We start from the raw sequence: 14,114 nt of genomic DNA, 5'->3' as shown, positions 1-14,114 counted from the left end.
ACATGCTTCCACATTATCCTACAGAAACTGGGAGGGTTTTCCTTTTATTTGGTGCAGATTTTACATTTCTATCTTTTTTTTTTTTAATTTTTCCAAAGCTGGAAACGGAGAGCAGTCAGACAGACTCCCGCATGCGCCCAACCGGGATCCACCTGGCATGCCCACCAGGGGGCGATGCTCTGCCCATCTGGGGCGTCGCTCTACCGCAATCAGAGCCATTCTAGCGCTTGAGACAGAGGCCACAGAGCCATTCTCAGTGCCCTGGCAAACTTTGCTCCAGTGGAGCCTTGGCTGCGGGAGGGGAAGAGAGAGACAGAGAGGAAGGAGAGGGGAAGGGGTGGAGAAGCAGATGGGCGTTTCTCCTGTGTGCCCTGGCCGGGAATCGAACCCAGGACTCCTGCATGCCAGGTCGACGCTCTACCACTGAGCCAACCAGTCAGGGCTCTATCATCTTTTGTTGCTCTCCTGTGACCGGTCAAAAGTGCACCATGACTTTACGGACACACTGTATTTTAATATGATGTATTCTCAAGTTTCTTTCCTCTGGGTTGCATGTAAAACGAAAGTTTAAGGCCATCTGTAGTATGCCCTTCTAAGCTGAGAGTTATGGCCCCTTTCAAGGCAGTAGCCAACACTTGATCATGAAACGCATAGAGAGCAATAATTGTAACCACGATGCCTGTTTCCATTGGAGGGAAAGGGAGAAGCTAAAAATATCAGCATCTTCCATGTCCTTGAGACACTCACTGTATTGCAATTAAGTCATCTTTTCAATGCCTTTCAATATCTTTTTCTGTCAATTAAAATATGGTTTCAGAAAATACTCACAAGGCTCCCTTTGCAAACCTTGGCCATTCCTTCTGAGGTTGGGCACTGCTCTTTCACTTAAAGCCTTGGCCGTGACTGAATTATTAATCACAACACAATAACAACAGGAACACCATTGTGTATTTCATGTAACGATCAACCTTCTTTTCTAGGTGCTGCATATTGTAGTGAACTCTCCTTCATGATAAAAGTCACAGTCAGTCTCACAGCCAGCTTGGTTGGCGGCGCCTATGAACAGCAGAGGGTCTGCATTCAGGGGGAACGCGTTTCCTATTTCAGCTCAGCCGTGAGATTTGGGTGAAGCCTCTTCATTTCGCAGTCAGTTTTTTCTCCAGTCTGGAAGACTGGCGAGGCTCTGATTTTGCTGAGCATTGAGAACAGGAGCAGGAGCTGCTCCTGCCATTGTTTTTTGTTGCTGTTATTTTGACCAAATTTCCCAGGAACTAACCTGTGACCTCCCTCCACAGGCTCATGAAACCTTCCCTTCGCTCCGGTAACCAGACGTCAGCCCCAATAAATCTGCTTTTTATCAAACCACCCAGTTTCCAGTGTTAAAGAGGAAAATTCAAATTTTGTTTTCATTCACACACACCTCAAATTTCCTCTTTTATATAAATTCCATTTCTTCTATATGCCTTCTTTCCCATCCAGAGTACCAACACCAAAAATAGTAAGAAATAGTAACACTCTCCATACTTGACTCGTAACTGACTCTGAGTGTATTTAATAGTTACCTCTTAGAAAGTAACCTAATTTAGTCTTTAAGAAAAAAATGTTTTCAGCAAGTGCAGCAAATATAATTAAAGTCTTTCTTAGGTGTTTTGCATATTGCACTGTTTTTATATATGTAAATTGCAAGCAGAAATCAAACTGTCAATTTAAACAAAACACTTTCACAAATATAACTTGTTATTTACAACAGATTTCTAAGGAGGCAGATACTATTAACATTCGACTGAGAAATAAATTGATGCTCACAGACCACACCATTAGCTCTAAGTAGACCTCACAAGAGATTTTCAGACTCCTATTTCAGTATCTTTCTACAGAAATAGCATTGTCTTTATATCCCTGTTTCAAGCTATTCAGACAAGGGTGCAGTTGTAATGTGTCACAGGCGCACCACCCCTCCCCTCAGCAAGTGCACCAACTGCTGTAACATCCTTCACCCCATCTAACACTATAGTGTTTGGCCCACATCCAGCACCAGAGGTAACCAAAGATCTTTGCACATTCTTATGTCAAAAGTGGGATGGCGTTAACCTCTGAGGAGACTCCAGCAGCTAAAAAAGAGCAAATTCACTGACCTTCCAGCAAACAGCACCTTGGGCGGCTGCTTCACTGTTGGAAGACACAGTGAAACTCAGCAAGACTAAGGACTATACACATGCATAATATCACATGGATACAGTAACAAGACTGTGGATTAGTTATCGCAAAGAACTGAGTTATGACTAATTATGAATCAATAGTTTTGCAGTATGGATGATTGGCATTTATCTGTTGATTAGTATCCTCTTTATTCTCAAGGAATCCTTAAGGATGAAGGGTGATGCTGGCATACTACACAGGCACTGATAACTAAGGAGAGTTTGCTAATGACAGTGTCAGGAATGCGCGTTTTTAAATGTGTGCCACCGTGATGCCAAGGGCCAGCTGTAGCCGGGGTGGTATACTGGGAGTTTTCATAGATTGTTCTGCCCGCCTTTAAGACAGCCCTGTGAGATAAGGACTGTCATTATTAACCCAGTACAGATAAGGAAGAGAAGGCTCACAGAGGGCCCTTTGCATAAGCCAGAGGCTTTCAGGGGAGATAAATGAGAAAACGAGGTCACGGTGGCGCTCAGAATCAAATTCTAGTAGGCCTCGGATGATAAGCTCTGTGTTTAATATTTTATTCTGTAAGGGACACTGAAGTGCAAAGGAGATTTTTAATGGGGTTATTCTGGCTGCAATGTGTGGGGACAAATTAAAGGAGGAGAGACTAAGAGCCAGCAAACGAAAGCTGTGTGTGTGTTTGTGTGTGTGTCCGTGCGAATGTGTGCATGTATGTGCGTGTCTGTGTGTATGCGTGTCTGTGTTATGTGTGCATGTTCACTCATTCCTTCAATTCAACAAACACGTCTTGAAGGGTATTATGAGTCAGGCAATTTTTTAGGCAATGAGAGTATGAATGTCTTGGCCTCTGCTCACAGTAAGCTCACAATCCTATGGAAAGAAATAGACACCATCGAGTATATTATTGCTATAATCCGATTGTGAACAGTGCTGTAGGTGCGCAGAGGACGCTGGTCCCAGCGGGGCATGGTCTTCACAGCCTCTTGGCAGAGCAGGGTGTCTGAGTCTGAACCACAGATATAAATTAATTAGGCAGCTGAGGGGAGGAGCAGTTTTAGGAAGTGACAATACCATGTGCAAAGGAACAAAATGACTTGAGCATGTTGGGAGAATGAGGAACACTTCCTCTGACTGGGGCACAGCCCGGGACCCACAATGGAGCCTAGAAATGAGAGGCGAGGTCACCCGCAGTCTATCAGTTCTAGAAAGGAGTTCGGGACTCGGTCTTGAGGGTGAGGAAGGCCACACGGTCTGAAGTGCGACATGACTTGATCAGCTCTTTGCTTGACAAGGATTTCTCTGGTATTGATAGAAACAGTGGGTTGGAGGGAGTGGTGACTGGAACCAGGGACGGAAGGAGGCCACCAAGCAATCTCGACTAGAGGTGGTGACGGTCAGAATTAAGACAGTGGCAGTGCACATGACGGGGAAGAATAATGCCTGAAGAAGATAAATGAGGTTTCATTAATAGAACTTAATAACTCTCAGGATCTGTCTCAAGCTCTGGAAACTGAGTTGGGTTTTTTGTTTTGTTTTGTTTTGTTTTCAAAAATCTGACCAGAACTAATAGGAAACTATTTTTAATTTTTCTTTCTCTCTCAGTGCGTAACATTCACATGTTTCCCAGCAGAAATATTGATCTAGAATTACAGGGTGCTGCATTGTACCCCACTTTCGGTAATATTTACTTGTTCTGTATTTATTTTTTCAAAATAACAAAAACTTGAATTCCAAAACACACATGACTTGAAGGATTTTAGATGAGAGATCATGGACTTCTAGAATTATAGCACTTCACTAGAACACCTCGAAAAAGACACGGTTTTTTTTTCCTCCCCCAGATTAGGCCCTGCTGATGGGAGCCGTATATAATATTTATTTTGAGTGTGAAGCTCTCTGGCAGAAACCAAGCTATTGCACCAAACAACAGTCTATTTATCGCTCTCTATGGCAACTATCACCAGCACCCCAGCACGCCGCCACGGCGAGGCGAGCCGAGCGGGGGCTGCAGGGTGCTCCCGGGCTTGCAGAGAGGGCTGGCCCGGGGCTGACCTCGCTCCCCTGAGCATGCGCTCTGCTTCCTCCCGCGGTGGCCCAGGGTCTGCTGGCTCCCTTGTCTGCCCTGCACCTGGGCCTGCTTCCGTTTTCTTTTCCATGAAACCTTCAGCCAGGAGAAGAATCTTCCCATTCTCATTTGGCAAGCTCGAGGCCATTACCATTTTAGAGCTGGAAGGAAACTCGGAGAGAGCACCGAGTTCAGTCCCCTCCTTTTAGAAATGAGGATTCAGAGGCGCAGAGACCCGAAGGGATTTGGCCGCATCACTTAGGTCATTTATGACAAAGCGAGGACGTCCATCCAGCCTGCTCCTTCCGTGTCCCAAGTCAAGGGATCCAACATCAGAGAAACGAGTACAGGGGATTATATGGTGGACATTTTTGTTTGGCTTTGTTTAGTTGATGGCTTGTTTGACGAGCCGATTTTTGTCTGGAATATCACTTCACCATTTTTATCGCTGTGGTTCAAGCAAAATTCACTCAGATCCCTAGTTCCATGGGTGGCACATCACTGGAGCCAGGTCAATCAGAGAATCACATCCTTCAAGCACAGTGATTGGCTCAGAAATAAACTTCTGACTCAGTCATTTGGGAGTCGGGGTACAATTACTGAGACAGGGTATTTGCACATGTCTTTACTCCCCCATTGGACTTGAGTGGAACCTAGAAGCGTGTGGCTTCAAGTTTCTTAAAAGCCATCTTTCCATCACACAAAACCAAGAGAGAAAGTCAACGTTTAGAGATGTAAAGACACAGAATTCTTACAACATTGAGTCTAAATTATCCCATCCCTGATAGACCCTTTACCTCTTACTTTTTTTTTTTTAATTAAGTGAGAGCAGGGGGGTCAGAGAGACAGATTCCCATATAGGCTGGACCAGGATCCACCTATGGGGCAATGTTCTGTTGCTTGGTAACCAAGTTATTTTTAGTGCCTGAGGTGGAGGCCAGGGGAGCCATACTCAGAGCTGGGGCCACTTGCTGGAATCAATCAGGCTGTGGCTTCCCAAGGGTGAAGGGGGAGAGAGAAAGAAGGAAGTGGGGGAGGGGTGAAGAAGCAGATGACCAATTCTCCTGTGTGCCCTGACCTGGAATGGAACCTGGGACATCCACACACTTGGATGCTCTACCGTTGAGCCAACCATCCAGAGCTATTTCTGACTTTTCCAGTCCCATTATCAACAAATTTATTTTTTTGTTTAACACTCTGGGTATGTTATCTCTCACTTGCTAAAGTGTGTGTGTGTGTGTGTGTGTGTGTGTGTGTGTGTGTGTTACAGAAACAGAGAGACAGAGAGAGGGACAGATAGGGATGGACAGAAAGGGAGAGAGATGAGAAGCATCAATTCTTTGTTGCAGCTCCTTAGTCTCCTTAGTTGTTCATTGACTGCTTTCTCAAATGTGCCTTGACCAGGGGGCTCCAGCAGAGTGAGTGACCCTTTGCTCAAGCCAACAACCTCGGGGTTTTGAACCTGGATCCTCTGCATCCCAGTCCAATGCTCTATCCACTGCGCCACCACCTAGTCAGACCTAAAGTGTCTCAACCAATAAAATGAACTTGTATAAAACTCTTTTAATGCTGTCAGATTTCAATTTGATTATTTTTTCCAGAAAGGTCTGGTATTTCTAGAATCTCAGTAATTCAATAACTTACTGAAATGAGGCAAAGTGAAGAAATATGCATTGGGAAATTCTTGTGTCTCAATAATATGCTATAGTTCTCTACTCTACATAAAAGGCACCAGCACTCATTTTCCCAAGGCCTGGTTTTCTCATTATATCATGGACGTAAGACTCTGTTAGCTTAATTTGAAACTTACACTAGCAGCTGAACTTTTTCTATTGCAAACTGAACTCTAGCATAGGACTTTCCTGTTTATTTGTGTTTATAAGAACACATTTTCCTCTTCTTAAGAACAAAGTGATTTTAAAGAGTTTTTTTAAATTAAGTAATTGTTTTTTCAAATAAATAAATCTCAAGAGGTTTCTTAAACTTCAAACCACCGTAAAAAAAATGACATGGTAATGAGCTAAATATAAATGAAACTGAACCTTTCGGATTAAATTTGCCTTCAAATCCACATGAGTTTATAAACCTAAAGGAAATTTTTTGATTTGTACAAAAACCCCATGGGAGAATGGATAATACTTAACATGTTGGTCTATGCTAAATTGGGCCATTTTAACTGAATGATTATCTTTATTTTGCATATGGAAAGTGTCTTCCCACGGCCTCCCAGACGGGGTTTTCCTTAGTAAAATCAGTGGACAAAGGCCTGAGTCAGAGAGTACAACTTCATAAACCCCTGCTCACGTGCAGTAAGCCAGTGCTTACAAGGCAGCTTCGAGTTTAGGAGAAAAGGACATGGGTGGCTTAAAGACATCGGCAGTAATTGATCACATCCATCTTCTTTTGAAAGAAGACATCACTCTTTTCATTCAGTTTCCACACCACCTGCTGGCTCATTTCTATTCTCAGTCCTGGTTTCGACTAGCTGCTTCTCCAAATTTAGTCCATGCCACTCTCCTATTTTGTACTCCTATTTAGCTATATAGCATACCCCTTTCTATATCTTGAACTTGTCTTTTGTACCCCAGGGCTTTTGCACTAGCCATTCCTTCTACCTAGAAGACTGCATGACTTTGAGCAAACAGGTCTGTATGCTATTCTCAGAGGGACCTGCCCCGCTCACTCTATCTCACACAGCCTATGCCCCATTGTCCCTTCAGATCACCCTGTTACCTGCCTACATAGCTGTTATGATTGTATGTATTTAATCTATTGGTTTTTTGTCTCTCACCATTAGAGTACAAGCAGCTGAAGTGCAAAGATAATTTTCTTTTTAGTTTGCTGCTCTATCTCCAGAGCCTTGAATAACACTTGCACTGTTTCATACAAACAATAAATATTTGTGGAATGAATGAGAAGGTAAAAGATAAACTTACACAAACACTTTTGTCTTCCATCATTTTCACCAAGATTTTTCCCTTTACCTAAAGAATTATTTATGGAAAGCGATAGTGAATGTGCTTAAATATTAGTTATCCCAGCTAGGGTTGGAGGGAGAAGGCTTTACTTTCTTTGTTTAGCTCCCATTCACTTTCATGAAGAACAGCAGCATGCCCCATGGCCTAAGCTAGAAAGATGAATAGATCATAGTGAATCGTTCCACCAATGACCACGTATCGTTTAATTATCTCTACAAATTAGGAAAACTAAAACATCCAGCATTCTAGGCTGTTAGGATGAATTCTGTGGTTCGCCTCCATCACCCCAGACTTCCACTTAGAGACCACCCAGTAGCACAGGTTACTCCTAGGTTTAAGGACAAACACCAATGGCCACGAGAAGTGACTCAGTAGCGACAGGAAACAGGAAAGCGGTCAGGCCATATACTGTCTATGGTGAGGTCAACTACATTTAAAAAACATAAACATATTAACTGACCTTACATCTATGCATACTCACAAAATAAGTTCATTATTTCATCTGACTCTATGACAACTCAGAAGATAGGCATAATAGGTATTTCATATCCCCAAAGCCCCAAATCAGAAATTTTGATAAGACACAAACGATCTACCTAGAGACCAGAATACTAATAGCATCTGGAAGCCAAGTGAAAAAAGAAAAAGCCTAGTAGAAGGGGATAAAAAGGGATTTTCTTTATATTTCCCAGATGCATAAAAATATATAAATCAATAACTTATTGTATATAAAATTAATGCCAGGGTTGGTGACATGAATATGTAAAATGAGGCATGCACACGTAGGATGGTTTTATAACAGTACACAGAACATAATTAATTGCACACTGTAAAAAGAGATTCAGATCATTGGCTCTAAAGAAATTGGGAGGATTTGGGGCAGGAGGGCACCAATTCCAGGTGCAGCTCAGCAGAGTCAACTCAAACACAAAGGCTTGATGGGTCATGTCTCAGAAGAAGCATAATGAGAGCGGTGACATTATGCCATGCTTCAGGAAAGGAACTGACTTGGACAAAGGGTCTACATTGGTAGAGAGAAGCTGGGTTACGAAGGACCTTGAAGCCAAACCACAGAGGTTGGGGTGTTATGAGAGGCAAGGAAGGAAGGAGCGAGGGGGAGAAAAGGTGAGGGAGAAAAAGGAGGAGGTGTTTATGGTGGAGGGGTGAAGCCGAAATTCTTTTTTAAAGTCATGTTATTTAAAGACACTATATTTTCTAAACCAAAAAGAGCAGGACAGATGACTTGTTTCTACAAGTCTTGGGTGCACAGCTACTCCGAACAGCCAAGGTCCCATGGCTTATGTGGATAGCCTTCTAGGCGTATGTTTTTAGATTAGAGCCTGGTGGAATTTTTTATTTTTCCATTTTGCGTCATTGTTGTTTTAAAAGATATGTGTATCCTTCAAGCAACTGTAAGTCATAAGCAGTTTCCAGTAAATGAGGATATTCTTGGAGACATGCACGTGGAATTTGAGCGATAAGGGGCTGAGAAGTGAGGCTGGAGGGACCAAGAACTTGGGAACAGGATTGAGGCCACCTTCTCTGGCAGAATGGAGAACTGGCCAGGCATGGGAGGTGGCCCTGGTGAGTCCTCCCAGGCTGTGGCAATGAGGGAAAAAGAAAAGGGAAACAACCAGGGAGGACTTCATACGGTGGGTGCTCAGTGCTCTAGACAATTTGCTCTTCAATGTTTTAGAAGACTCCAATGAAGCATTTTCATAACCACTATTTTACACATGAATGAAAGCCCGTTATGCAAATTGTCCAAGCTCTCATGTTAAATGGTGAGTCTGGTCTGATGCTTAGTATTTGAGGCATCCACTCTTTTCTGCTCACCCACTACTGCCACATCTTGTTCAACCCACCACCAGTTCTTGCCAGAATTTCTGCAACTGCCCTCCAAACATTAGCCCTGACTCCAAACCCATCACCCTAGAATTTATCTCTATCCTGCAACCAGACTGAGATGATTAGACCAAAAATCAGATCAACTCACGTTCCTGCGGAAAACCCCCCAAAGACAATACGTTTTCCTCTGACCAAAAGGTCCAACTTCTTAACATCGGCTCTAAATGGGCCAACCATACGATGTATCATCCAACCATAAAATATCTCCTCTTTTGAGAGTGGAAGGAGAGACATTATTAAAATTAATCTGGGACGAGGACTATGGAGCAGGACTTCCCCAGATATATAGGGACGTGCGATCATTCTACTATTGAGCCTTCTTGACCTGTTCCTAACTCTCCAACTTCACCCTTCACCAGTTACCCCATGGCCTTCCTGTGCACTGGCTGTACTTACTTCTAGAAGTCGTCTCTCTATCACGTTCTTTTCTCTGTGGGTGTTGGACACACCTTCGCATCATCTCACCCAGCCTCACCATTTTATTTTCACCAAGATGATTCCTACTGCCCTTTAGGACCCAGGTCCGAGTTTGCCTCCTCTCAGAATCTTCCCCAGCTCCTCAGGGCTGGACTCAGCGCTGTTTTCTTGGGTTCCATTTCACCATGTGTGTGCCCGGCATTACATTTAGTAGACTAAACCATAACTGTTTATTTTCTTGTATGTCTACCTTCTGAGGTGCAGGCCATGGAGCCATCCTCAGCACGTATGGCCAACTTGCTCAAACCATTTGAGCCATGGCTATGAGGGGGGGGGGAGAGAGAGAGAGAGAGAGAGAGAGAGAGAGAGAGAGAGAAAGGTGGAAGAGTGGAGAAGAAGATGGCCACCTCTCCTGTGTGCTCTAACTGAGAATCAAACCTGGGACATCCATACATCAGGCCAACTCTCTACCACTGAGCCAACTGGCCAGGGCATGTTTCACATTTTGAAAAGACTGATTGTACCTAAATGTTTTAAATTTATGGCAGGTTACTGGGGACTTTTCAGTGTGACCGGATCCAACTCCTCCCTTTGAAGTAGTGCCTGTGATATAACGCACTTCACCAGAGAAAAGAAAAGAGAAATAAGTAGCTGGTCTCCTTGAGAACAAGAACAAACCTTGCAAACATGAATTGAAAGCCTGCTTTTGAGTAGTGGGACTGAGCTGTTCAGAGCGAGTAACCAACAAATCCACAACCTACTTCCACAGCTCATTCACCTGCAGCTGGGGGACAAGCTGGGCCAAGACCTCTCTGACTTCTCAGAATCATTAGCCTCTGGTCCATCCACCTGCAGATAAGAAATCTAAAAAAAAAAAAAAGAAGAAGAAGAAGGAGAAGAAAGAGAGAGTCTTTGGAACTCTTAATAAAGGCAGAAAAATGAAGGTCAGAAGACTGACTCCACCAGTTTATTGGAAATGTTGGATGAAAAACTCAACTTCTGGGCTCAATATTTCATCCCTTCCTAAAAATAAGTCTTACAGTCCTTGCCCAACATGTCAGGATTAATTACCACAATTTAATGCCATGAAATGTTTTTGCATTCCTTTGTGAAAGCTGCTATCTAAAAGGTTAAGATACCAGCCTAAGCTTGTCCTGTTCTTGGGATTAAAATGTTGACATTAATATTTTGTAAGATCTCTCATATAGGCGAACGATAAATAAATTCCCATCTAAAGCTTCGGTGATTTCACTCATAGCTTTATCATGAGTGAGGATAATAGCAAGCTTCGTATTTCCATGTAACAGGAAATTGGTCAAACATATATCAGGAGGACCTCTCTGCAGAGCAATACCTTTTTTCATCTCGTGGCACACATACACTAATTGCTACAGTTCTGTGGCACAGCACACTGGTTGAAAATATAGAGTATAAATTTATTGAAAAATAAATAACTACATCAGGGCAGGAAAAAGCATGGATGATCGTTTGAAAAAGAAGATGACTGTATTTCAGTAGAAAATCTAAACTACAGAAAGGAAAGACTGTCACAGAGAATCTGAAAGAAAGTATAGGTATTTAAAGATGTCAGGTTAAAAAAAAAAGTCTCATTCACTAGTCCACTTAAAAAGACTTAAGTACATGTTTTTTAAACTTTTTACTTCGAAATAATTTCAGGTTTATAGAATAGTTGCAAAAATAGGAGAGCAAGTTTCCAAATACCGTTCACGCATCTTCCCCTAATGTTAATTAACATCTTACATAACAGTAGTATAATCACTTAAACCAGGACATTAACACTGATACAATATTATTAATTAGCCTACAGTTTTTATTCAGCTTTCACTGAATTTCCCATTTTGTCCTTTTTCTGCTGCAGAATCCAATTTAGGATCCTTTATTGAATGATTTTGTCATGTTAAAGTCTCCTAAAATATGTGACAGTTCTTCAGTCTTTCTGTTCTCTTATTACCTTGTCACTTTCAAAGAGTACGTGTCATTTATTTTACAGAACAGAATACCTTCCAATTTGAGTTTGATATATCCTCCTATTAGACATGAGAGATTTAGAGTATTTATTTTGGACAAGAGTATCACAGGAATGACGTGTACCCTTCCCTTTGCATCCAATCGGGGTATGTTATGTTGATACGTCTGATTCCAGGTGATGTACACTTTGATCACTTGGTTACTGTGGTGTCTCTCAAGTTTCTTCACTGTTAGGTTACTTTATTTCTCATTGTAATTAAGGAGTAGACTATGAAGAAAGATTGTGAGATCATGCAAATATCTTTTTCTTTAAAAACAAACTTTGTTTTTAGAGCTGTTTTAGGGTCACAGCAGAATGAAAAGGTACAAAGGTTTTTGTAGCCCCTACCCCTGGGTCCCCGACCGGAGGGGTACATTTGTTGCTATCAGTGAACGTACATTGACACATTGTTATCGCCCACTCCTGTATTCACCCCTTCACTGAACCCCTGGCAACAACCGATCTTTTCACCATCTCCATCAGGGCTCCCCAAACTATAGCCCATGGGCCGCATGCGGCCCCCTGAGGCCATTTATCTGGCCCCCCGCCGCACTTCCAGAAGGAGCACTTCTTTCATTGGTGGTCAGTGAGAGGAGCATAGTTCCCATTGAAATACTGGTCAGTTTGTTGATTTAAATTTACTTGTTCTTTATTTTAAATATTGTATTTGTTCCCGTTTTGGTTTTTTTTACTTTAAAATAAGATATGTGCAGTGTGCATAGGGATTTGTTCATAGTTTTTTTTATAGTCCGGCCCTCCAACAGTCTGAGGGACAGTGAACTGGCCCCCTGTGTAAAAAGTTTGGGAACCCCTGATCTCCATAGTTGTGCTTTCCCAGAATGTTATATAATTGGAATTATACATTATGTAGCCATTTTATATTGTCTGCTTCCACTTAGTAATATGAGCATAAGTCCCCTCTGTGTCTTTTTTATGGCTTCATAGCTCATTTCAATACTGAATAATATTCCATTGTCTAGATGTACCACAGTTCATTATCCATTTACCTACTAAAGGACATCTTGGTTGCTTCCAAGTTTTGCCAATTAGGTATAAAGCAGTTATAAAACATCTGTGTGCAGGTTTTTGCATGGACGTAAGTTTTCAGCTTTTTCAGGTAAACACCAAGGGGCATGACTGTATAATTGCATAATAAGAATATACTTAGTTTTGGAAGAATCTGCCCGACTGTCTTCCAGATTGGCTATACCATTTGCATTCTCACCAGCAATGAATGTGAGCTCCTGTTGCTCCACATCTTCACCAGCACTCAGGGTCATTAGTGTGGTTCCAGGTGTTGTCATTCCAGTAGGTGTGTAGTGTTCTATCATTATTGTTTTCATTTCAGTTTTCCAAGTGACATGATATAGAGCATCTTTTCATACAAATATCCTTTTCATCATATACTTTTGCCCACTAATTTTAGCATTAATCAAGGGTTCTTGTCTGCAAAATTATTGCTATCAGTTTTGGCTAATGATAAATTTTCTACCTCCCTTATTTCTTCCACATTTAATAGTTGCTATTACACTCTGAGAAAGAGTATAATATTATTTCAGTGAAGCTTAATAAAATGACTTTCGGAGACAAAGAGACAGCACTTTACATAGCAAGAACCTCATTCCTGCTCCGCAAGAAGAATCTTCACTTACCTGTGTGTGTTTTTTTCATGGAAGAGGTTGTTTTCAAGCTTTCTTAATACTTGGTAGAAATAGAATTCAACTTGATCTGTGGCAGCGCAGTGGAGAAAGTGCTGACCTAGAACGCTGAGGTCGCTGGTTCGAAACCCTAGGCTTGCTTAGTCACAGCACATGTTGGAGTCGATGTTTCCTGCTCCTCTTCTCCCTTCTTTCTTTCTCCTCTCTAAAATGAATAAATAAAATCTTCTTAAAAAAGGCTTAGAATTCATCATGCCCATTGGAAAGATAAGTAGAGTTTTTATTTAAATGGACAGATACCACCCAGTATGAAATATAACTTGACAAAATTCAATTTTTATGATTTTAGCCCTAGAATAATTCAAAATTCCTTACCCTAGCCTTCAAGACTTTAAACCACCCGACTCCTGTCTACTTCTTTACATTTATATGATTCTTTCCCTCACTCACTGTGCTCCACCCACACCACCCCTCTTTGAAATTTCTAGAACACCCGAAGCTCTTTCTCTCCTCTGGGTTTCCAGAGCTGGTACCCCACCTGCGACGTCCTTTCTCTGCCTTTGCACATGGCCTCTGTCCCCTCAGCTGCCACTCCATCCACTCACCCCAAATGCACACCCACCTACTCTCTGTGTCTCCTGCACAGCATGATCACTCTCGGTTTGCAATTAGTTCCTTCTTGAGAATCTATTTTCTTATTTATAAGATGTAAGCATCGTTTCTCAATTCCACAACAATTTTCAAAGTTTGTACTCTGTTTCTGATATATTTTTTTTTGATGCTAGGATATAGCAGTGATCGATGTCCTGACCTTCCGGAGGTTACATTTGATTTAGGGAGCCAGACAACCAACATCAGAGTGTAACAAAGACAATGTCATTTTGGGAAAGTCC

The sequence above is a fragment of the Saccopteryx bilineata genome, chromosome 3 (genome assembly GCF_036850765.1).
Source record: "Saccopteryx bilineata isolate mSacBil1 chromosome 3, mSacBil1_pri_phased_curated, whole genome shotgun sequence".
NCBI lineage: Eukaryota > Metazoa > Chordata > Mammalia > Chiroptera > Emballonuridae > Saccopteryx > Saccopteryx bilineata.
The sequence above is the reverse complement of the archived record's forward strand: the minus strand, read 5'-3'. Positions refer to the sequence as shown.